General features: G+C 43.8%; 1 long non-coding RNA gene across 2 annotated transcripts in view; it reads left to right on the forward strand.

Annotated features, from left to right (window-relative positions):
* Window positions 1-5,596, forward strand: part of LOC124090554 (uncharacterized) — a 123,817-nt gene extending 118,221 nt beyond the window's left edge. For both annotated transcript variants that reach the window (XR_009226513.1, XR_009226514.1), the window contains 3 exons: window positions 777-949; window positions 1,662-2,079; window positions 4,708-5,596. This is a non-coding gene — a long non-coding RNA (uncharacterized LOC124090554). The remainder of the gene's footprint in view (window positions 1-776; window positions 950-1,661; window positions 2,080-4,707) is intronic.
* Window positions 5,597-23,237: the final 17,641 nt, after the last annotated feature.

Raw genomic sequence — 23,237 nt, forward strand, 5'->3', positions numbered from 1 at the left:
ATTTAATAAAACAACGAAACTCTCGATGGATAAAGAAGCAATCGTCAATAGAATGTGTATTATCCTCAATGCCAGTAAACGTGAGGCACTGTCTGTGAAATCCTGGGGGGAGTGTGTCCTCAGCTCCTGTTCCAACCTGAGAAGTCACTCAGATATACGGACGGCACGTGGATAAGGGCTGCTCCTGCTGATGGAGAGGACTCAGTCACACAGGAAACCAACAAAGACAAAAAAGGTCAGATGCCTCTGAGCAGAACCTGAGCCACACTTAGGGCTTTAGAACTCAACCTAAGATAAAGTGCAAACTAATATAATTGTGAAAATCAGGATCTGAGGAAGGATACATGAAGAGTGCCATTTTCTTCAGTGTATTTCTCAATAAACCAAGACCATGGGAAACCGAGACAGGTTTAAAGTGAAACAGAAGGGTGGCAACTGCTCCATACACATGGCCATTTCTATACCATCTGATGTGTTTTCTGTAGGAAAATGTTTAGAAAAGTGAAGTGAGTGATTCCTCTAGTTTATTATTTTATTGTGTTAGGTTAAGATGAAAGTAATTTTCATAAAAATAATACACCATGATCCCATTTAAAAAAAAATATCCCAGTCTGCATTTCTCTCTCTCTCTCTGGTTACCTATCCCCTTATCTAATGCAATTAAAGTGATATCAATGCACAGATATGAGCAAGAGTTGAAAACTCACTGTACCTGACCTCGTTGGCCTGCCAGCGTGAGATCTGCCCCACACCAAATTCCGCTGCTCCTTACTCAGGTCTCAACGCACGTAGGTGGGTTCTGCCCCTGCCTCTCTGGCCCTGGATGCCTGGCCTTACACAAGCTACTTCTGAATTTGCTCCACCTTTGCTGGCCCTGAATCAAGAGGAGTCTGCAGGGATAGTGTGGAGCAGTGGGGGAAGAATCCTTGCACAACATGAACGAGGAGAGGTGAGAGTTTCTACTTTCTCCTTTTTGTTTGTTTCTGTAGTGCTGGAGACTTGTATACTGTGTTGGTATAATTTATTTAAAAACTGTAAAGTCAATGTAAAAATATTCAACGTATGTGACCAATTAGAGAGAAATGCTTATAACATTTTTATTTACATGGAGACTCGAATGCAAACAACTGGTAATAATGCATCGATTCACAGCAGTCAGGGTGCCATTTTATCTTCAGCAGATTCTAGAACCAATATGTCAGATGTCAATATTTATAAAATGAGCACAGTAATACTTGCACCTAATTATGTCTCAGAAACTTTAGAAAAAAGGCAGTGATGTATGTGAAGTGCTTTGAACAACTTGGGAGAGAAAAAAATGGTATATAAACTCAGGATGCTATTGGAAAGGACGGTAATTTAGTATGGGGTTTTGTTTCACTAACTACTCTCAGCCCCAGATAGACCCACTGTTTGGAAACTGTTCAGTAAATTCTCAGAAATGTGTAGATCAATCCAGATCAGCATATACAAGTAGATTCCATAAATCAAGGCAAACATTGTGCATAAGAATTGGCCTCAAAATCACAGTAATGTACTGTCAATAATCCTCCAACAGCCCTTTAGCAGTCACCTCCCTGCTAGAATTCAAACCTTAGTATAGTAGTGAGGTATTTCTGTCTGATTTGTACACAGCTTAAACCCCTTTTCTGTATCTCTAGGTCTCTTCTCTTCCCTGCTCCAAAACCCTTTGCCGTCTGCAGAGAAGCTGTTCCAATAAGCTGTGGACGCCCACACCCATGATTCTGTGTCTGCTGTCTGCTCTGGCAGGATCTTCCCTGTCTTTCCAGTTTGTCCTATACTTATCAAGTGATAGTCTAGTGGCCGCTCCTTGTTGTCTTCTCAGAGGATCGGATCCCAGCTCACTTGGAGCTGACTACACACACCCTCCTGTGTTCCAGTGGCAACCGCTGAGGCCCCTCCTGGAGTGTGCCCCAAGCCACAGGAGGGGTGCCATCAGGCTCTGCTTCTGGCCAAATCAACAGTGACTCAGTTCCACTGTCAGGGAGCTGGTCTTGTACACTTGTTGGGTTGAAGGTCACTGAGTCACAGAGAAATAACCAAGTCTATGTAGAACAGGTAAGTGGTAAATAGTAAGTAAGAATGGGTAGGTGGTCTACAAATTATATCCCAGTGATCCCAGATGTGGGGCACTGGTACCCCTGTTGGTTGAGTGACGATTCCACCCATGATCCTATTTTATTAAAGGGCTTTGCTTCCTTGGGCTGCTGTTGTATAGACAGGGTGATTTAGTTATGAAAACACATTTTAGCAGATCACTGAGCTCTGTCCTTCAACTTGTATTTGCTTTGGAATTCAACTGCATTGTCATAGTCTAAAACCCTTTAAAACTTAAACTTTGCATCCCCGAAATTGCATTTTGATCACTGTAAAGGCCTGAAGTCATGAAAAGCAAGTCCTAGCCTTTCCCTTCTCAGACACTGTTTGGTCCAGGAAGGTTCCCAGTGCCAGACTCATGTGGCTAGACATGGTGGCCTGGATGCCAGGGTGGAATGAGGCCCCTGAGGAGGAATCCAGGAACAAGGAAGAGGCCTTTGAAGCTAGAGTGAGCATAACTCCCAGATGTGGTGGAATGCCACAGGAGCAGGCGTGGGTGTGGCTGGGAAGGGCTGCACCTACCTGCCGCAGAAACCGGGCCCCTGCTGACCCCCAGAACTGGACCAGGTGGCTGACTAGAAACAGCACCCGATGACAGCGGGGAGAGCCCCGCCCATTCCCTGGTGCTTGCCTGGTCGTGGGTGCTGCTGTTGGGCTAGCTTGCATACTCTCCCCAATCCTGGGCTGTCCATGGTTTGCCCCTGCTTTCCTGTGGTGGGTGGTAAAACTCAGGGGCACTACGGAATCTGACACCATCCATGATTGACGAGCAAAAGTGTTAGGAGATAACCTGCTCTGCTACCCACTCGTGAGAAGCTCCTGGCCTGCTGTGGGGCAGGCACCAGGACAAAGTAGGACAATGTTGTGGTGGACATTTCCCATACCTCGTCACCTCAAAGGCCATGCTGCGGTGGCTGTGTCGCAATGCCTGGGCAGCACCTGTTGAGATATCACTGGATGAGTCAAGTTCCAGCCTTTCCAGGGACCGTGTTCAGGTACCACCCGCTAAAAGAGCAAGTGGGTTCCTCTGTGGGACATGAAGTCCTGGAGTTCCAGCAGGGAGAAAGCCAGGGCGGCTGTGGAGGGGTCACCCGACAGTGCACCTCAGCTAGGAGCACCCTGCTGCATGCTCTGCTCAACTTGGCAAGCTCAGCAAGGCGGCCGCTGGCCGGGTGGCTTTCCCTTCAGAACTTCTCACTCTCTTTTAGCTCAGCCTCTGGGATAGTCCAGAATTTAATTTTTATTGCTAAACTATTAATAATGATGTAAAAATAATGATTATAGGGTCTGATTTAGCCCCTATGAATCATGCTCATACATATTACCTTATTTGAGATTTGAAAAGTCCTAAAAATACAATAGGTAAATTATCAATAGCTCCATTTTATAGATGAGAAAACTGAATCAAAGTTTTGTAAATTGGTTAAAATCACACAATTGATAATAGAAGAAAAAATGTTTTATGCCTTGTATTTGCAAATCATTGTATTTGGAAATCAGCTCTTTGGGAATCACACCCTTGCCTTGTAATTCTTTATCTGATCACATCCTCTGCTTAATTTTCTTCATGATCCTTGTTATTTTTCAGAAAATTCCTTTTTGGGGGGTAAAGGGGGTACAGGGATTGAATCTAGAAACAACTGAGCTACGTCCCCACCCCTTATTTATTTTTTTAGAGACAGGGAGTCACTAAGCTGCTTAGGGCCTCTCTGAGTTGCCGAGGCTGGCTTTGAACTCACCACCCTCCTGCCTCACTCCTGAGGCACTGGGATCACAGGCATGAGCCACTGCCTGGCAGAAAGATCCTTTTTCAAAAAAGTGCTTCCCTCTTACCTGGGACGTAAGTCCTGCGTGGCGAGAGAGGGTGGTTGACTTATTCTGTTGCCTGCTGCTGGGGCAGTGTACCTGGAATGGGTGATTTATAAACCAAGGAGTGTGTGGCTCATGGTTCTGAGGCTGGACGTCTAGAGAGGGCCACTGTGCCAGGGACCTCACGTGTTACCAGGAGGCAGGAAGGCTGGGGCCAGGATGGCCCTAGGGGAGGAGCTCCAGGGTGGCTCTTGTGGGACCGGACCCAGTCCCCCAGAGGGAGGCTGTGCTTCTTTTGTAAGGGTGAAACCCATCAGGGAAGCAGCACCGACCCCTTCATAAGGGTGGAGTCCTCAGGGCCTGGACCCCTGTCACCTCTCAGCACCACTACACAGAGAACGGAACCTACCCTGAGTTCCAGAGCAGACTGACCATGTGGAAACCCCAGCAGGAGCGCCTGCTGGACATTCAGTACACGCAGGATGGGAAATGGTGATCTCAGGGAGAAGAGAAGGATGAGCCTCCCCTGGAGGAAGTCCTTACAACACAGGCGCCATCCCACGTGCCGTTGTAGCTGTGTACCTGTCAGGCTAGAGCCATGTGGAATCAGGGAGGAAATCCAACGAGAGGTTCATGTCCCATGGAAAGCCGTCCCTATGTCCTCCAGCTGGGCCAGCTCTCTGGAAATCCTTCACTGCACATTAAGATGCTTCAGAGTAGGCAGACTTTATTCTGCTTTCTCTTGTTTGATCTCTGATTGTTACATCTTTTCTGCCCAAGGTGGGGCTCCCTCATGCACTATAAAATACTTCTTTGTATATCCTCCATTGCTGACACCAGAGCTTATGGATCCTGCGAGGACCCTGGGACGCAGCTCAGGCCAATCCATGGAGATCAGAGATCACACGGGACGGAGCCCTCCTGGTTCCCTGCAGCCAAGCAGCCCACAAGCACTAACCACATGGACAGTGCCAGGCGGGTCCCTCCAGCCCAGCCTACCGTGCTGCTGCTGCTGCAGAGTGGAGATGAGAAGGACGGCCACCGAGGACACCAGCGGGAGGAGGAGGAGGCTTGTGTCCCAGCACCCGAGCTTGGCCGTGATGTGTAGTCAGCAAACACTAGCCAGTAGAGAGATGACCACTTACGAGCAGGAGACATGGAGACATTGAAGTTCCCATGGATTCATTCTGTGATGAACAAATTCCTGTTTCTTTAAATTTGTACCAAAATATTGATTATAAGCAGATTTTAATAAAATTTAAAATGATCCACTGTTTCATTTTTTCCAGTGGATTATATGTAGTAGTAAAGTCTATTTCCACAATGAAGTAGTAGTCTAGGGTTATTTCCATATTACCAAAAGAACAATAACCAGTAGTGCTACTTAGTAAATAACAATATCACGTGTGTCTGTCAGGGTACACAATGTATAGAATACTCTGACCTACGCTATTCCATTTGGCCTATCTTCATAGCACACCAGTGGCATAGGTAGAGCAGGTATTGTCTGTTGGGTACATAAGTGAAATATTTAAAAAAATAGGCCATCTTTTAAAATCCTAGTGCATTTTTATGACTCAATGGAAAAGCCTGTTGCCTGGGATCAGAATTCAGTGATCCAGCCTCTAGATCTGATGCTGACATGCTTCATCCCACATTCTGCACTCTTAATCACCTCATCAGTAAAATGAGAAAATATATTTTAAAAAATGGTGCCTTCTAATACTGTCTTCTGATTCTGTTTTTGGCCTGTTTGTCTGTTTGTGCTGTTCTGGTTGTGAAGAGCTGCTGTTGGACGGGCTGGAGACCATCCTGACTATTTTGAGTGGGCCCTAGCCCTGACCCCAGGACAGGGCCAGCTCTGAGCACCGAGCCACGGTGTGGACCTCTGTGCAAGAGAGAGCCCGGGTGGGGGAGTCGCAGCTACAGGGGAGCACACCTGAGGGGGAACGCTTGGTGGGAGGAGATGGGGACATTGGCTCATTGAAAGGATGAAAACCCAGCCCCAGTGTTGTGTGGATTGACCGTGATCTCTCTCAGTCAATGACAGTTTTGAGAATGCTTCCCCCAGGAACTTGTAAGGCCCGGCTTGGACATGCAGACCTCGAGCACTATGAAATACTCTCTCTCAAGGGGTGGCGGTAACTGACAGGACTCTGGGAGATCACATTTCTGGGGACAGATGTGAGCTTTGTAGGTCTAGGGGGAACGTTCTCTCTCATGGTTTCTGAAAACCCCAGGGTCAGGACAGGATGAAGCAATATCTGAGGGTAAGAGTCACTGCTGGAGCACCAGGGGAATGCCACTCACACGGGCAGGTGCCAGGGAGACTCGGGGCAGCCTTCAGGGAGAGGAATAAGAGCTGGGGTGGGGTCTTGGCTAGGTCTCCAGGTCTCACCAAGTTTGCTCTGCCTCTCTTCCTGCAGGTGCCTCAGGGTTGGGGTGGGAGCTGAGAAGAGTGTTCTCCAGAGCCAAGATCACACAGGTAGTCCTTCCCGAGTCTCTGCTGCTCCAGGCTTCCCCATTTACCACTAATGCAATACCAGGGAAGCCAAAAGCTAAACAGTGTTATTAATAGTGACAGAAAGCTTTTAGCCAGGCTCCCCTAAGCAATGATGGATATTGTTTATCATATTTTACTTGTTGCTTTTAAACTTTCCTTGTCAGAATGAATCATGGCTAAGGGGAAGGGGACCAGATTATAGACAATGTGATTTGTCTAATCGCAATTGCCCCTCATCAAGAGGCACAGGCAAAAGTAAGCAGAACCAACTGGCAGGGTTGTCTGGGGTCGAAAACCATTCTTGTTGCCAAAATCTGTCATGGGTGCACCTGGACCCTGAAGAAAGCAAGCACTCTGCGATAAGGATGATTTCCTTCCTGCACCCGGGGAGTGGCGTTTCAGGTCTGACTCTTGCGATCCGGTGGATTAATAATGATGATTAATTTACTTCTCCCCTAGCTACATAAATTAGTATACAGAAATGACGTCTTGCAGCTGCCCAGAAGCTGTCTTCAAAGACGTCGAATTTTGCTCCCTCTGAGCAGGGCACCCTGTGTGGTGGGCAGGGGCCACCTCCCTGCCACTTCTCACTCTCAGAGCTCCCCATGCCTTGACAGGCAATAAACACACATGTGACCAGTTTAATTGGGACTTAAATGGTTGTGGTTTTCTTTTCTTCTTTTGCATAGTTTCAATTTGCTCACTATTCCGAGGAGGAATGAAACAATTTGAGAAAACCTTGAGTAACAAAAGTCAATATTGTGATAAAGGTTGAACTTGCTAATTATGGAACTGATTCCAACACTGATTTGACAAAAGAAACAATACAAAACAAAACGTAGACAATGGTTTGGGTCTCCAAAATTAACAGAATTAACCGTCTACCAGTGTATGTGTTGTTATTTAAATAATTATTATATAGCATTAGAGACAAAGGTGCAATGATCCAAATAGTGCATTTCTTTAAGAAATGCACTTAAAAATTATGAGACCACATTGCCATTCACTTGACTTCTGTCACATGTTTTTGGATGACACAGGTGTTTAACTATCTTCTTGACATGTAAGTAATATTGCTGAGGTTCTTCTCAACAGCAATTTACCTCATCTGCAGAAGGAGGACGTGGACCAGAAAGTAGTCCTTCAAGGCTGTGGTGGTGTAATTTCTGTTGCTGAGTTGGGTTCACACTTCTGTGACCTTGGACATGGATAATATTTCTAAACTTCAGTTAACTCAATATGGACCTAAAATTGTGTGCTTCAGTCAAAGGGAGTCATGAAGAATTAATAAAATATTAATGCACATAAAATACTTAGTATAATGCCTGATACACTGTCAGATCTTTTTATTTTTATTTTTTTGGTTGTTGTCCTGATATTGTGTGTTGAACCCAGGGCTCAAGCATGCTAGGTAAGTGCTCTACCACCGAGCTACATTGCCAACCCTTGTTTAGTCTTTTTTTTTGAGACAGGTTCTCACTAAGTTGTCCAGGATCTTGCTGCCTCAGCCTCAGGATCAGCTGGGATTACAGGGTGCAGCTCCTGTGATCTTGCTGCCTCAGCCTCAGGATCAGCTGGGATTACAGGGTGCAGCTCCTGTCTGGCTGCCCCCGCTTGCTCTCAATAGATATCAATTTTTACGATTGCAGCTGTTATCATGAATCATTGCAATGTAGTATGGATTGTAAGTACTGTTTGCTGAGAAGAAAAGGAAAAGAAGAGGTGGGAAGATCTTAATCCTGAGCTATGGGAAGACGAGAGAGGAGCTGGGATTGAGCAGAGACGTGAAGAGTGATTAGACAGAGGAGAAGTGGAAGGGCTCCGGGTGGGTGTGGAGATGAGGGGAGAAGGTGCAGGATAATGGCCGGGGTGTGGGCAGCCACTGTCAGGGCCAGTGTTGTGAGGACCGAGGTGGGACAAGATGGATGAGTGGAACGGAGGTCATGCTCTCTGCTGGCTTCAGGGTCAGGAAGGACGCTGAAGCTGAGTAAGGGCAGCTTGAATCCTGCTCCAAGTGTTGTCCATAGATATGGAAACCTGCCAGCATGGCCTTCCTTACTCCTCCAGAAAACAGAAACGAGACCCTCTTAACTGCTTGGCGGGCAACAGATCCACTTCTCTTACTGAGAGAGACGTCCTCTGCTAAAGATTTAGGCCTTGGATTGGTTAAACCTGCTCTGCTCCACAGAGACAGTGGGAGCACTTCTCACCGGTGTGTGTGTCTGCCGGGCCGAGCCGATTCCCATGGAACTGCCTCGTCAGACGTTCCAGCACCTGCGTGGGACTCTGTGAGGGGCATCAGGCAGGGAGTGCTATCCAGCACCTCGACACTTGTAAAGCCAGTCTTGCCCCTAGAATTATCTGCAGTATACGCCCTCACCCCCGGTTGTCAATCCCAATACCTATGTCTTATTTCTTTCCAAACTGGGCTGTGAAGGGGAATATCAGGCCTAAGGATGCCATATAGAACTCAGGGAAGGAGGGGACAACGGGGCAGTGTCCTCCCTGTGCACCCAGCGCTCGGCTGGACTTCACAGGGACCGTCTCATTTTACTCTCACAATAGAACTATTTATTCAGAGGAGAATCTGCGATCCAGATCCAATCACTTCACAGAGCCAGGTCTCTGAGCTGGTCTGTGCTTTTCCCACTACACCCTACTTCTGAGTTCTAATTAAGCATTCTAAATAATGTGCTTTTTTCCTAGTTGTGTGTGTGTGTTCTATATTCCCTGCAATATTTGAAACTATTTGACACATGGAGGAGGAACAATAGCCATATTTCTTTCCTTGTGAAACAGAGTTGTCCATGTACTGGAGCCTGTTCAGATACTTCTTGGTCAGGATTTCTACACCACAGATGATTACCTTGCATATATTTGAGGGCTTTGATGAGATCACCCCTTAAGAACTCCAGTTCTAGACACTGTCAGAAATGAAAGTACAGGCGAGCTACGAGTTCCAGAGTTGACTTTGTGCCAGGAACATGAAGGGGCTTAGATGGGTTGCTCAGAGATTCTGCAGCCTCCACCCCTGAAAACCACTCATCAGAAGATGTCTATGAGATCAGAACTGTCAAACACAGTGAGCATTGAGTAAGAGAATCAGGCATTACTGCACTTAGTAACAATGCTGTCCCTGGTGAGTCTACCTTGCCAGCCTGTTTGGAAAACTAATTCAATCATAATTTAGAGTTTTCCTTTCCATATTTTATCTTTAACTCCAAGAAACTGTCATAGTGGAGACAAGAATAATAAGTATGAATCATCCGTACCTATATTAATCACTTTGATATATTGGTGAAATTTAATGGCTAATTACGTATTAAGTTAAAAGATCCTCTTCAACTTTAAGATGATCTTCCCAGTGTTTGTGGAGCCTTTGTCTGTGTTTTCTGAATAGGACAATCAACTCAGCTATGCATTTTAATCTTATGCCGATTTTGTGAAGCAGATTCGCTAGTCCTCTCTTCTGTACCCCCTTAACTCCCATGTCCATTTCTTGCCAGAATGTATACAGGTGCATGAATATTTGCAACATCTATGCTTCCTCAAAATACCATGCCGGCAACCTCTGTGTGACTGTACAATTCTACTTACAGCCTTGTGCGACAGTCCCAGTACTAACACCTGGTCTTACCTTCCCTTCAGGAGCATGGGTGCTCCTATCATGTAGGGTTTAATGCTGCTATGGTGTCTGATCTTAGCCCAGCTGCCACCTTACCGTTTTCCCCACATCGCAGCATTTCAGGGTGTCATCGCTAAATAGATGGAGTATGGAGGGTTACAGGTGCTGCTGGATTAATTCCCAGTAGCCACACTCAGATCCAAAACTTGTCCTGTTGAGCAGAGCTCCCAATTTGACATGCTTTTGTCCAGCACTCAGGTTTAATCCACAGGGAGGTACCCGCCCGAGTTAGATTCTGTTCAACCACACACACACACACATACACACACACAAAAAAAAACCACCACCAACAACAACAACAAAAAGGAGTCAATATGCCATTTTTAGCAAAGGGTAAAAAGTGAAGGGCAGAAAATACCTCTCAGTCCAGGGGTGTGCTTCCTCCAGCCCAGGCCAACTTTCTCTCCCCATGTTGCTAATAGAGCATGACGGGTAAAATGGGAGGCCCTGGGGTGGGTTTTAGGCTCTAATTTCTCCCTCTTCCTTCTTTAATGGCACAGGAACCAAATGCTGCCAATGATAAATTTGACCTTAATAGCTGCTTGAAGAAGCTAAAGCTTTATCCTTTACAAATCTTAAACTTTCACATAAGTATAACTTTATTTAAGTGAACTCTTCTTTGTCTTTCTATCCTTCCTTCTTTCTTTCCTCCTTTCCTTCTCTTTCCAGTGTAACAGTGATTGTAAGATCTTATCTTAGGTAATGCTTCTTACTACTACTAATAGTTCTCAGGCCACTAAGTGGAGAATCCCACCTACACGCACTCACCAGAGAGCTCCAGTATGAGACAATAAGAAGACTCCAATTCCTTTGCCAGGTGGTTACATGACTGGGGTGATGGTCCATGTTGGTATATCAAGATCTACCCAATAAATTATGAAAAGGTAATATTATATTTCTAAAAACTGTCAAAAATCAACACCAAAGAGAACATTGAAAAGAGAGAAAAATCAATTCATCGTACATAAGGAAATATCCACAAGTCTATTTTCAGATTTTTAAGAAGAAATTTTTCAGGCCAGGACAGAAGAGAACATCATAGCCAAAGTGCCGAAAGAAAAGAAAACAAAAAAATAGCGACCAAGAATACTGCACCCAGCAAAGCTGTCATTCAACAATGAAGAGGAGCAGAGACGTTCCCAGACAAACAGAAGCAGGGGGATCCATCAGCACTCGACTTGCCTTACAAGAAAGGCTCGCTGAAGGCCTCTAGTGGAAATGGAAGCACCATAAAGAGCAAGATAAAGTATAAGAAAACACAAAACTCACTGGGTAAGGTAGAGATACCATCCAGTAAGGAACATTGTGGTGATGCACTACTGGTGAGTACGTCACTTTCAATCTCAGCATGAATGTTAAAAGTCCAAAGCATTGGAGATGACTATGATTATAAACATGCATTCATGGATTCCCGATATAAAAACATGCAAACTGTGACATTAATAGCAAAAGTATGTGTGGAGGGAGAAGTAAAAATACACTTTTTGTATACGACTGAAATTTGCTACCAGCCTAAAATAAACAATAGCTATAAGATATTTCATGTCTTATGATTCCCACAAGGAATAAACCTACCTAAGATGCACAAAAAGACTTCAAAGCATATCATTAAAAAAAAATCAGGAAAAACAAGGCAAGATAGCAATAGAGAAAAAGATCAAATAACAAAAACAAATAAAAAACCCCAATTAACAAAGTGGCAATAATAAATACTTTCCTATCATTAATTACTTTAAAAGGAATGAATTACGCTTCCCAATCGAATGACAGAGTGGCCAAATGTATAAGAAACACCATTGCAGCCCTATGCTGCCAAGGAGGGACTTGGTTCCATAGATATAAAAGTCCACCTGGGCTGAGAGCTACAGGGTGGGGACAGGAAGCCCCGCACACGGAAACCAGCAGGGCCCCTGCATCTAAAGACAAAAGAGATGTGACTCACACACTGTCAGCAAAGTCAGGAAAGCTACCACATCCTGAAGAGAAGGCCAGGGGTCAGGAGGACCTAGTAGCTACAGCAGCACCGATATCCCAGAACCTCATCTTCAAAGAACACGTTGACAAGATGGAGGGACAGCAATACAATACAAGAGGAGGCCTTCGCACCCCACTTCCAGTAATGGACATAGGATCTAGGCAGAAAACCAGCCAGGACAGTGGACCCGCCGACACTGAAGACAATGAGCTTAATTAACACACCTAGAACTTACCCTTGGACAGCTGCCGACGCATGTTCTCTCCAAGCCACCAGTACAGATCACGTTAGATCACAAAAGAACTCACCAATGTAAGAGTGAAATCATATTACATGTCTTTACCAACCCCAGCAGGGTGCAGCTAGAAACCAACAATAGAAGGGAAGTTGGAGAATATTGTGGAAATTAAGTTCATTTTGAAGAACCAATGGGTCAAGGAAGAAATCAATAGAAAATATCTTAAGAAAAATGAAAGCCAAAACATATCATACCAAAATGTATGGAATGCACTGAAATCATGACAAAGGGAGATTGTAGCCATGAATGCCAATCTCATAAAGGACAAAAATCTCAGATATACCACCTGGTCTCCTCCTTAAAGCACTCAGATAGATTTCATAATGGAGCCAAAGTGAGAGGAAACATGATTTCAATAGAATAAATGTCACTGGAAACACCACTCCCATTGCTTCATGTAAATTCTGTAAGTTGAATTGTCTTTTTTTTTATTTCAAAATATTTTTTTCTTGTGTTCTTAACAGGTGTATTGTTTGACCTCAAAGTATATTGGAATTTCCCAGCTGTCTGTCAGTTATCAATTACCAGTTTAATTTTGTTGTTGCTGTTCTGAGAACATACTTTCTATGATATCTGATCCTTTAAATTTATTAAGGTGTATTTGAGGGTCCAGAATCTGGTGTATTTTGGTGACTTTACCACACAATCTTGAGAAAATGTGTATTCTGTTGTTCTTAGATGAAGACAATTCAACTTACAGAATTTACATGAGGCAATGGGAATGATGTTTCAAGTGACATTTATTCTATTAAATTCATGTTTTAGAAAAAAAGAGGAAAAAGTCTAACATCAGCAATGTACTCTTCTACCTTAGGAAACAGGATAAGAAAGCAATTTAAATTTAAAGCAAACAGTAGAATAGAAATAATAAAATAAGAGCCTAAATCACCACTGAAATAGTTGAGTGGAAATGATATGGAAAATGGGAAAGCAATAAAGAAAATCATCAAAACCTAAAACTGACTCTGAATATATCAGTAACATTGGTTACAGAATAGCCTAAATGGTCAAGTAAAGGAAACAAAATTCAGGAATCCCCAACATCAGAAATAAAAGAGGAGGCATCTCCACTGGTCCTGTATATGTCAAATTATAATAAACGAATACTGTTTACCTTATAGGCCAGCAAATTTTAGAACTTAGAAGAAATGGACCAATTTGTTGAAAGACACAACACTATCAAGATTCATATAATGAGAAACAGTCTGATTAGGCCTCTATTTATTATAATAATGGAATCAGGGCTGGGGCTGAGGCTCAGAGTAGAGCACTCGCCTAGCACGTGCGGGGCGCTGGGTTCGATCCTCAGCACCACATAAAAATAAAACATAGATGTTGTCTCCAACTACAACTAAGGCAAAATATTTTTAAAATAATGGAATCAGTAAATAATTAACTTTTAAAAAACTAAACAAAACAAACAAACAAACAAAAAAAGCAGTAGGTGCAGGTGATTTTACTGGTAACTTCTACCAACCATCTAAGGAAGAATTTACACAGATTTTCTGCCATACGCGTTTAAGTCAGCTTTTTTATCACTATGACCAAAAGACCTGACAAGAACAATAAGAGGAGGAAAAGTGTACTTTGGCTCCCAGTTTCAGAGGCTCAGTTCATAGATGGCTACCTCGCTTTGGAGGGAAGGTGAGGCCCAATATCATGGCGAAAGGGCCTGGTGGAGGAAAGCAGCTGAGAAAACAGCAATAGGAAACAGAGCGTTCCGCCCACCAGGGACAAAATATAAACCACAAAGGCACACCCTCAGCGACCTACTTCCTTCAACCACTAACTTATTGCCTATACTTACCACCCAGTTAATGCATATCAATGGATCAATCCATTGATTAAGTTTCAAGCCTCACAATCCAAACATTTTACCTCTTAACAATTTTTGCATTGCCTCACATGAGTTTTTTGGGGACACCTCATATCTAAACCGTAACAGTACATTTCAGAAGGCAGAAATAGTTGAAAAACTTTCTCATTCATTCTATGAGGCCAATTTTTTTTTTCTTAATTTCAATATCAGACAGAGAAAGTAGAGAAGGGAAAACTATACAGCAATACCTCTTATAAAATAAAGGTAAGAACTCTCAAGAAAATATTAACGAATCAAATTAAATTATGTAAACGATCAAGGGGGATTATTCTCAGTATGTAGAACTGTTCAACTTTCAAATATCAATTTGTAACTCACATCAACAAGATAAACACAAGAAGTTATCATAATGTATGATCATTTCAATTAATGCAGTGAAAGCATTTGACAAAATCCAACCCCTTTGAATGATAAAAATATTAAGCAAACTAGGAAGGCATTTGATTAAGAATACATCAGAAAATCCTGCAGCTACCTCATACTCAATGGTGAGAAACAGGAGGCTTTCCCCTTTAGCTACTGAAAAAGAAAGAACACTGCCTTCTGTGAGTCCTACTTAACCTTGTGTGGAAAGTCCTAGCCAGTGCACTAAGACAAGAAAATGAATCTCAGGAAGATTGGGAAGTAAGGAATAATCTATTGTGTTTGCAGATGACACAATAGATTATGTGAAAAACATAAAGAACAAAAAACAAATGCTGGAGCTAATAAGTATAGCAAGTGTGACACAGATTCATGCATAAAGGGGGATTCATAAACCTATGCATTGTCTGACCTCACTGAGCTCCATACAGTCAAGTAGTAAAACGTGATGCATTCAAATCAAACAAAGAAGAACCCCAGAATATAATATTTAATGTTACAAAAACAATCTGTGTGTAATACAAAATTTGTGAAATGCCTTCTTCACGAGAGTGGGGTGAGGGGTGCTGATGTAATAGCTACATAAATGGGCTGCATCTGTAAAATGAGGAACGAAAGGAATTCTACTTGAACCTGCACCCCAGTTGATCACCTTCGTCCCTGCAGAAGGCAGAGTACTGGCAGGTTATTGTAGCAGAGGTCGTGACTGGGATGGATAATTAGATGGACAGACAGCTGGTGGAAGTTTCCACACCAGTGCAGGAAGGGACAGAGTTTTCGGATAAGCAGGGGAGCGGCCTGGAATGATCCCTGTGGGCATGGGTTGGGTTTGGAGGTGTTGGTCGAGACCATGAGCGGGCTGCTTCCTTCTAAAGGGGGGGACGACTTTGGGGGGACACACCTAGCACACACCACCTCAACCAGGTGGTCAAGTAGTGACGTCATGGGAAGTCCTGCAGGCAGTGCACAGCCTGCCCATGATGTCACGGAAACAGGACTTCCCCTCTCTGGTGTTTTAAGCAGAAACAGCCATAAAACATCAGACGCAGCCCAAGTGAGAGCATTTACAGAGCACCCAGGGCGATACTCCTTGGAAGCCGGCAATGCCATGGAAAACACGGGCATCCTGAGAAGCCATCTCGGAGAGAAGCCTAGGAGAACTCTGGGGAAAGGCAACGTGGGTCGTTGCGGGGTTCTGGACGGGAACGCAGGTGAGGTTAAACAAGCTCCCCCCCTCCCACCCACGCCTCTTCTCTCTTCTCAGTAAAACCTCTGATTGCTGCGCCACACAGAAGCAGGTAACACGAGCCACATGTGTGCCTTCAGCTGAGCTCTTGATGCCAAGGAGACAGGCACAGATGCCATCCCACCAAAAGTCGGGAGCACAGGACTCAGCCACTTCACTTTCCATCTCCAGCAAAATCGGGTCTAGCGTCGTATGCACAACACAAGGACCTATCGGACGACTAATAATGTCTCATTTCAACTTTCGATTTATAAGAAAAAACCTGATTATGAAAATTAGTTCCGAAATTCTGAGAATTCCCAACATACAAAGGATGGATTTTACAAAATGCATTCTGAAGTCGGAAATTTGAGTCTGAATTACTCTGAATAATCCACATTCCTGTGTCATTTCCCTTCACTCTCACCTTCATAGAATTCTCATGTGTTAATTCATGTGATCCTAACTTCTGGGCCAAACTTCTTTCTGGCTTGACCCCACTGGACTTTGTCTTGACTTCTGGACACCCCGACTTCCTTTCCAGCTGGTGTGGCCCAGGGCCCCTGTGAGGCCCTGGAGTTTTGCATCTTGCTCGTCCGGGGTTGTGGTTCCCAAGGGGTAGCTTGGGTCAACGCAGAGAACTTGGACCAGTGAAGCTGGGGGGAAGGTGGTAGGCACTGCACAGACCTGAGAGCGAGGCTTCCCTGAAAGGTGCTGGACAGTGTCAAGGCACGGTGAGCCCAGGGTTGGGAGGAGAAGAGGGTGGGGAACGGGCCTGCAGTCTCCATTTGTGCTCTCCGGTTGATGGCGGTGGCTGACTGAACGTGTTAGGCACCTTGGGGTGGGGGACCTCCTACTCTTCACAGTTGGTTTTGCCCTTTGCTGAAGAAGTCACCCTGCTGAACAGGACAATGAGTTTCACCACCAGATGCCTCATTACCTGGTCTGCCACTGGATAAGCAGTGACTTTGGACAAGGGCTCCTCTTGTAACCTCCCTGCTCTCTCAGATGAGCCACAGATTCAGATGACGTGTCAGGCTCCCGAGCCCTCGTCTGGTGGTCGAAGCTTCCTGACCAAGGAGAGCTACTTAACCCGCCAGAGCCCCCGTGGGCACCCTCACCAAAGGCGATGCTCACAGTGGTACTCCCAATGTGTAGCATCACTGTAGGAGTTAAATAAGAGCATGGGCAGGGAACGTCCTTCAGAATGGTTGACCCACAGACACTCGACCCAGCGCTGGCCCTACGCCGTGCATGGTGGGCAGAATCTGTGTCTGGTAGAGCTGAAGTAGTTCAAGTTCCCTCATTTCTTATGGATCTGCCCAATTCATGTTACCCCAAGATGAAAAATTTCCAGGGTTTCTAGTGCTGAAATTTCACATGTACTCCTTTGTATCTTGACTTTTGGGAATTAAAATTTCTCCATAACTGTGTAGAACTAGTCATTTGACATGAACACATTTATCAATCTAGCAGTCAATCAAACTTCGTTTTTATTATTTCGTTGTTTCCAATGAAGCATGTAACTTTTCTTAAAAAAAAAATATCGATGGCTTTTTCCTTGAGCTCTTACCGTTTTTTTTTCTTTTAAATCCCTTCTTCCTTCATAATAAAGGAAATAGAAATACAACTGCTTCTGTAATATCACCATGAATTATTTAGCTGTGGATTCACCTTCAGAGGCACAACAGGAAAAATTGTTCATAAGCCTCACAAAGACTCCCGTCGCCCACCGTCCGACCCTCGTGGCCATTAATTTTAATGAGGTGAGGGCGAGCAGTGCAGCGCAAGATGCTTTTGCCCACGTTTCCCGGCAGCCATGGAAGGCAGGAGGGAGGTACGCTCACCCCCAGTCCACTCCTTAGACACCCACGGACTCCTCCTCATCAGGAATTGACTCAAAGAAAGGGCTCTATTTCCGGTTTGTGTAACAAAACAGCCAGAGCCCACATCATGAAAAGGTATTGGCAGTGTTGTTCTTGGATCAGGGCGATGGAGAGGTCTACCTGGACCCCTCTCTTCTGCAAATCCTGACCTGGAAGATGATCGCCCACCTTGGCTGAAGTCCAGATTATCATGTTTGAATCAGTGAGTGAGGTTAGGGCTGGTAGGCACCGGGAATGGCCACAGGAAGGGCATGGTGACATACAGGGAATACCATGGAACCAGTGCAGGGAGCTTGGCCTCGCATGCCCACCCTGTCACCTGGAAATACCTGCGTTTGTCACAGGCACGTCTTGCAGGCAGCTGTCCTGGTGTCTCTTCAGTAGAAACTGGGTAACAGTGCAGTCTCAGGATTCCACAGAGAAACGGAGCCAGCAGCAAATGCACAGAGAGATCACATTCATAGGGCTTCTGTTACAGGAATCCACTCACGCAGTGGGAGGCTCAGACGTTCCATAATTTGTATGTGAGTGCTAGAAAACCAGGAGAGCCACATGTCATTTGGTCCAGGTCTGAAGGCCTGAGGTCCAGGCACTGTGGGGTCCCTGGGCAGTTGTGGATGGCGGATGTAGGAGGGAAGTCACCTTTGCTCTTTTCTGGCCATTCACATGGGACCAGTTGGACATTCTCATGCTCCTGTTCAGAGATCCTCCCAGAGACTATGTTCTCCAGTTACCTAGGCCTCCAATAGCCCAGTCAAATTGGCATGTAAAGTTAGCAAGCACATATTTATCCTACAGGACTGCAGAAATGACAGAATGAATAGTACCTAAATACATCTTCTCAAAATGCAGCGTTAGCTGGGCACTCATTTATAATCCCAGCAGCTGGGGAGGCTGAGGCATGAAGATCTTGAGTTCAAAGCCAGCCTCAGCAACTAAGCAAGACGCTAAGCAATGTAGTGTCTAAAAAAGTACAAAATAGGGCTGGGGATGTGGCTCAGTGGTTGAGTACCCCTGAGTTCAATCCCCAATAGCCCGCCACCCCCCAAAAAATGTAGTGTTGTGTGATATCAAGCAGGAGGATGACCTGGACAGTTACTGAGGATGATGAAGAAGAGCCCAGGTCAGTGCCAAGAGACAGAGGGCCTTTCCCTGGCTTGGGCATACCTTGACCAAGTGCCCTTAGCAAAGCACTTCTCTGGTCAGAGTGCTAGGAAATTAGGCTGGACAATTACTGCGTTCAGGACTCAGTGCATCCCTAATTTCACCAGTAGAAATACTGGTAGTAGAAATACAGCCACAGTGACACATGTTGGGATTGAAATCTTTAACACATAGCTTGTAAGTGTTCTGATGCAGTTGCTGGTTTAATTGAAGGCATATCTTTTTGCATCTGTATTTATGTATAAATTTTACTTATTTTGCCTTATGAAACTTTGAAAGGCATTTTAGTTTCAAAAGAGTTTACCACAGAATGCTTATGGCTGGCTAGTTAAGAGAGTCGGTAATACTGCAGCTTTCTTTGTATTAAATTCAAATAAATAAAATTCCATTTTATGCAAAGGTATATGAGGCCAAATGATATCTTAAAATCATCATTATCAAGCTCACAGCATAGTAATGAAAGAAATTGTGGAATTTAAGGTAAAATGAAATTCCTAAATGACACAAAATTTTTGCCTGACTATGTATAGCTGAAATATTTATTCTTAAGAAAATTTAGAAAGGCATACTGAATGACTTAAAAGTAAACCAAACTAAGATAAACACGTGACTGTATTATTTGTATACTTCTTTCTTAAACTTCCTGTGGGTATGTATCAATCTTCCTAGATTTTTATTATATCATTTGACTGTAAATCCTCATGTATCTCCATACTGCCCTACTCATAGATACGTGTAATGACTCAACAAGCAATAGCTGCTGCGAAAGGAATCCTCAGATTTCAGAAGCTCAACAAAAAATAGTCCCATCTATACTCATGTTGTAGTCCAGTGTCGTCTGGGAAGGGAGGCTGCTCCACATGGTCATCCATGGACCCAGGATCATCGTTACCATCTCCTGATGCATCAGAGGTACCCACAGGACCAAACTCACTTGGCCTGCAGATATGGAGAGAGTCAGTGGAAAGGAAATATGGGAAGTCGTAGTGCTCAGCCTGGAAGTGGTTGTATATCTAGAATGATCATACTATATATTATCCAAACTGAGACACTTTGAGAGCTAAAAAGCATCCTGTTAATAGTAATGCCAGGAAAACAGGCATTAATAATGAGTGTTCTGGGCAAACTGAAATGTATGCGTTGCAATTCTAACTTTGTCTTTTGGTCAGAATGTGGTCTGTGGCCCCTGCATGCTGCAAAAGATAATGGAAAATGTCATGCAATTGTAAGACCAACAGGAAAATCACCTGGGGGTTGTAGATCGCAGCTTTGCCTCTGAATGGCCTGTGCTGGTGCGTCAGGCTGGTAGGACTTTGGCACCCCCTGAGTCCACAGGAAGAAACCAGGTCCTGTGTCAAAAGGAAAGCAGCAGCTACGGCTGTTTACTATGGGCTGCATTGTGGTGCATAGTCCCTGAATTATCACAGCAATTTGGGGGGTGTTCTTTTCTTCACCATTATTTCCATCATCATTAATGCTTTTTTAAGGATGAAAATGTGAAAACTACAAAAGTTGTGAGCTCCTCAAAACAAAGGCGGGTGTGGCATTGCAAGAGGAATCAGTTGTTTGTTAACTGAATCAGCACTGAGCCAGGCTGCTGAGAGGAACTACGCTTTGGTCTACTACACATTTTATGAAGTGGAATAGAGAAAACACCAGAGTGTTCAGAAAGGTTTCCACTTGTGGACAGCATGCTCTTAAGAAAATTATTTAGCTTCTGTGGCCCTCAATTTCCTAATCTGTGGAGAAAATTACCATCAAACTGTAACATTTTGGGGACTTATCTTGTGGCACTTAGTACACATAAACCCATTTAATCTTCCCAGTAATACTGTGTAAAACCCATTAAGCACCAATAGGGAGATGAAGACAGGTTGGATAACTTTCCCACAAGTACAAATTAACATGTGTTGATGATAGTTTCAAATTCAATGATGTTTAAAGGTGCTACAGGTCTAAAATTGTGTTTATAATTTTTGTCCAAAAGCAAAACTAAAGTTAAAAAGTTTATGTTTGTGGTATGTATGTACACACACACACACACACACGTACAGAGTAGTTTTGAATGTTCTTACTACCAAAAATGTTAATAATGGAAAATAAAGTATATATCAATTAGTTTGATTTAGCCATTCTATAATCCATATGTCAAAACATCTTGTACACCACAGATATATGAAATTTTAATTGTTCAAGTTAAAAATGCAATAATGATAATACATATGAGCATAAAGAGTCCATGGCAAATACTGTAGAAGCACGAATTAGAAAAAATTTACAAAAAGAATCTAGCACTTGTTTTCCTCAGGTATTTTGCCACTGAAGACCCAACTAGAACAATTGCAGAGGATGGAAAGTTTATTTGAGGCTCACAGAGTCAAATGTCTCAGTCCATAGAAGGCTGGCTCCATTCCTTGGGTTGAGGTGAGAGGAAACATCACAGCAGAAGAGCATGGTGGAGGGAAGCAGATCTCATGATGACCAGGAGCATGGTGGAGGGAAGCAGATCTCATGATGACCAGGAAGCAGAGAGAGAGCACCTGCCAGGTACAAATATGTACCCCAAAGCCACGCCCGCCCCCAATGCTCCACCTTCTCCAGCCACAACCCCACCTGCCTTCAGTCTTCACCTAATTAATCCCATCCGGTGAGTAATTCACTGATTGGGTTAAAGCTTTTGTAACCCAAGCATTTTTTCTCTGAGCTTTCTCGCATTGTCTCACATGTGAGGTTTTAGACTAGGGTGCCACATCCAAACATAGCAGTATTGTATGTATTAAGTCTTAAATATTAAATTTCATGAGATGAAGACATGTCATAGTTATCAGAAAAAAAAGAAAAACCCAGTTAAAGAATAATGGTGAAAATAGTATCTTTAACCAAAGGATAGAATGAAATACAGTCTCTGAAAGTGGATGCTCATTAAAAGTGTGTAAACTAGGAATTATTCACAATATAATGCTCTGTGAAAAGCAAAGCACAAAAATGTGTGTTCAGTGTAATTGAGATCATAATAAAACGGATTTTAATGAGTGGAGAAAGAAGTTGCTAAGTTAGAAATAACTAAACCAATGTATTATTATTAGCTTTTTTTCCCTGAAAAGCGAGGTTTTAGAATTTAAAATTTATCTTTACATACTTTATAGTCTCCACAACTCATGTTACGTATTTTATGATGCTACAAATTTGTTATTTTATAATGACATGTAACAGTTCTTCTAAGGATGCAATTATCTCAGTATCTGCCGCTCGCTTGCTCACTGGAGTCCCATTGTTCTGCACCCCTTCACCCACCCTGGCCTTCCACCCTGCTGTAATGGCTGCAGCTCAGCTCAGATCATCACGGTAGAATCTGCAACAGAAAGTTCATGACACCTGATTCTTATCTGTGTCAATAAATGGGGGAAGATTAGGTGGCTTTCCTTATTTTATTACCTTCTGCTCGGATTCTAGTTTATTTCCCACTGGGGATCAGCAGGGATAAGGGACTTCGATTCTGCCTTCTCTGGACTTGACCTGTGTGGCCTCCACAAGCCTGTCATGGAGGCCTAGGGGGTCAGAACCTTATGGACCTCTACGGCCTCCTCTGCATTCTGCTCTGCTTTCCTCAGGGCAGGGTTGGGCACAGGACAGTGTGTGGCAAAGGACAGCTAGGAAGACGCCGTGCAGGACAGTGCTGTCCTCCAGCCACCCATTTTCCCAGGGAAAGAGGAGGCTTTCCCCACCTCCCCCTGCAACTGGTAGGCTTTCCTCCCAGGAGACCCCTCTTCTGTTTGTACTGTGACCCCAAGACGTCACAAAATCTGCTGTTCTTAGTTTGAACAGCTACCTGAAAATTTCATGCCTGTCCTTTTGTGCACCCACGTTTGTAGGTACACACACACACACACACACACACAATTATCCAAACAATGCAAATACTATTTCAGCCAGGGGCTGGGGAGGCTGGATTCAAGAGGACTTGGTCAAAGGTGCAAAATTTCAGTTAGGCAAGAGGAATAATTTCAAGAGCTCTGCTGTACAATATAATGACTATAGCTAATAGCAAGATACTATATGAGTGAAAATTGCTGACAGTAGATCTTAGGCGTTCTCACCACGAACAAAATATGACATGTGAGGTAACATACATGTCCATGAGCTTGATTTAACACTTCCATATACACTCACGTATCAAGACTCTGTGTATACCACAATATACAATTTTATTTGTCAATTAAAAAATAAATAAGTATATTGTAAAAATACGATTTAAGAAAAGCAGCACAAATATGCTTCAGACACGCTATTCATGTGTCCCCAAGGCTCTGTGTACAGAGCATGTCTAATTTA

The sequence above is a fragment of the Marmota monax genome, unplaced genomic scaffold (genome assembly GCF_021218885.2).
Source record: "Marmota monax isolate L192 unplaced genomic scaffold, Marmota_monax_Labrador192_F-V1.1 WCK01_AAM20220418_F8-fsc00010, whole genome shotgun sequence".
Lineage (NCBI taxonomy): Eukaryota > Metazoa > Chordata > Mammalia > Rodentia > Sciuridae > Marmota > Marmota monax.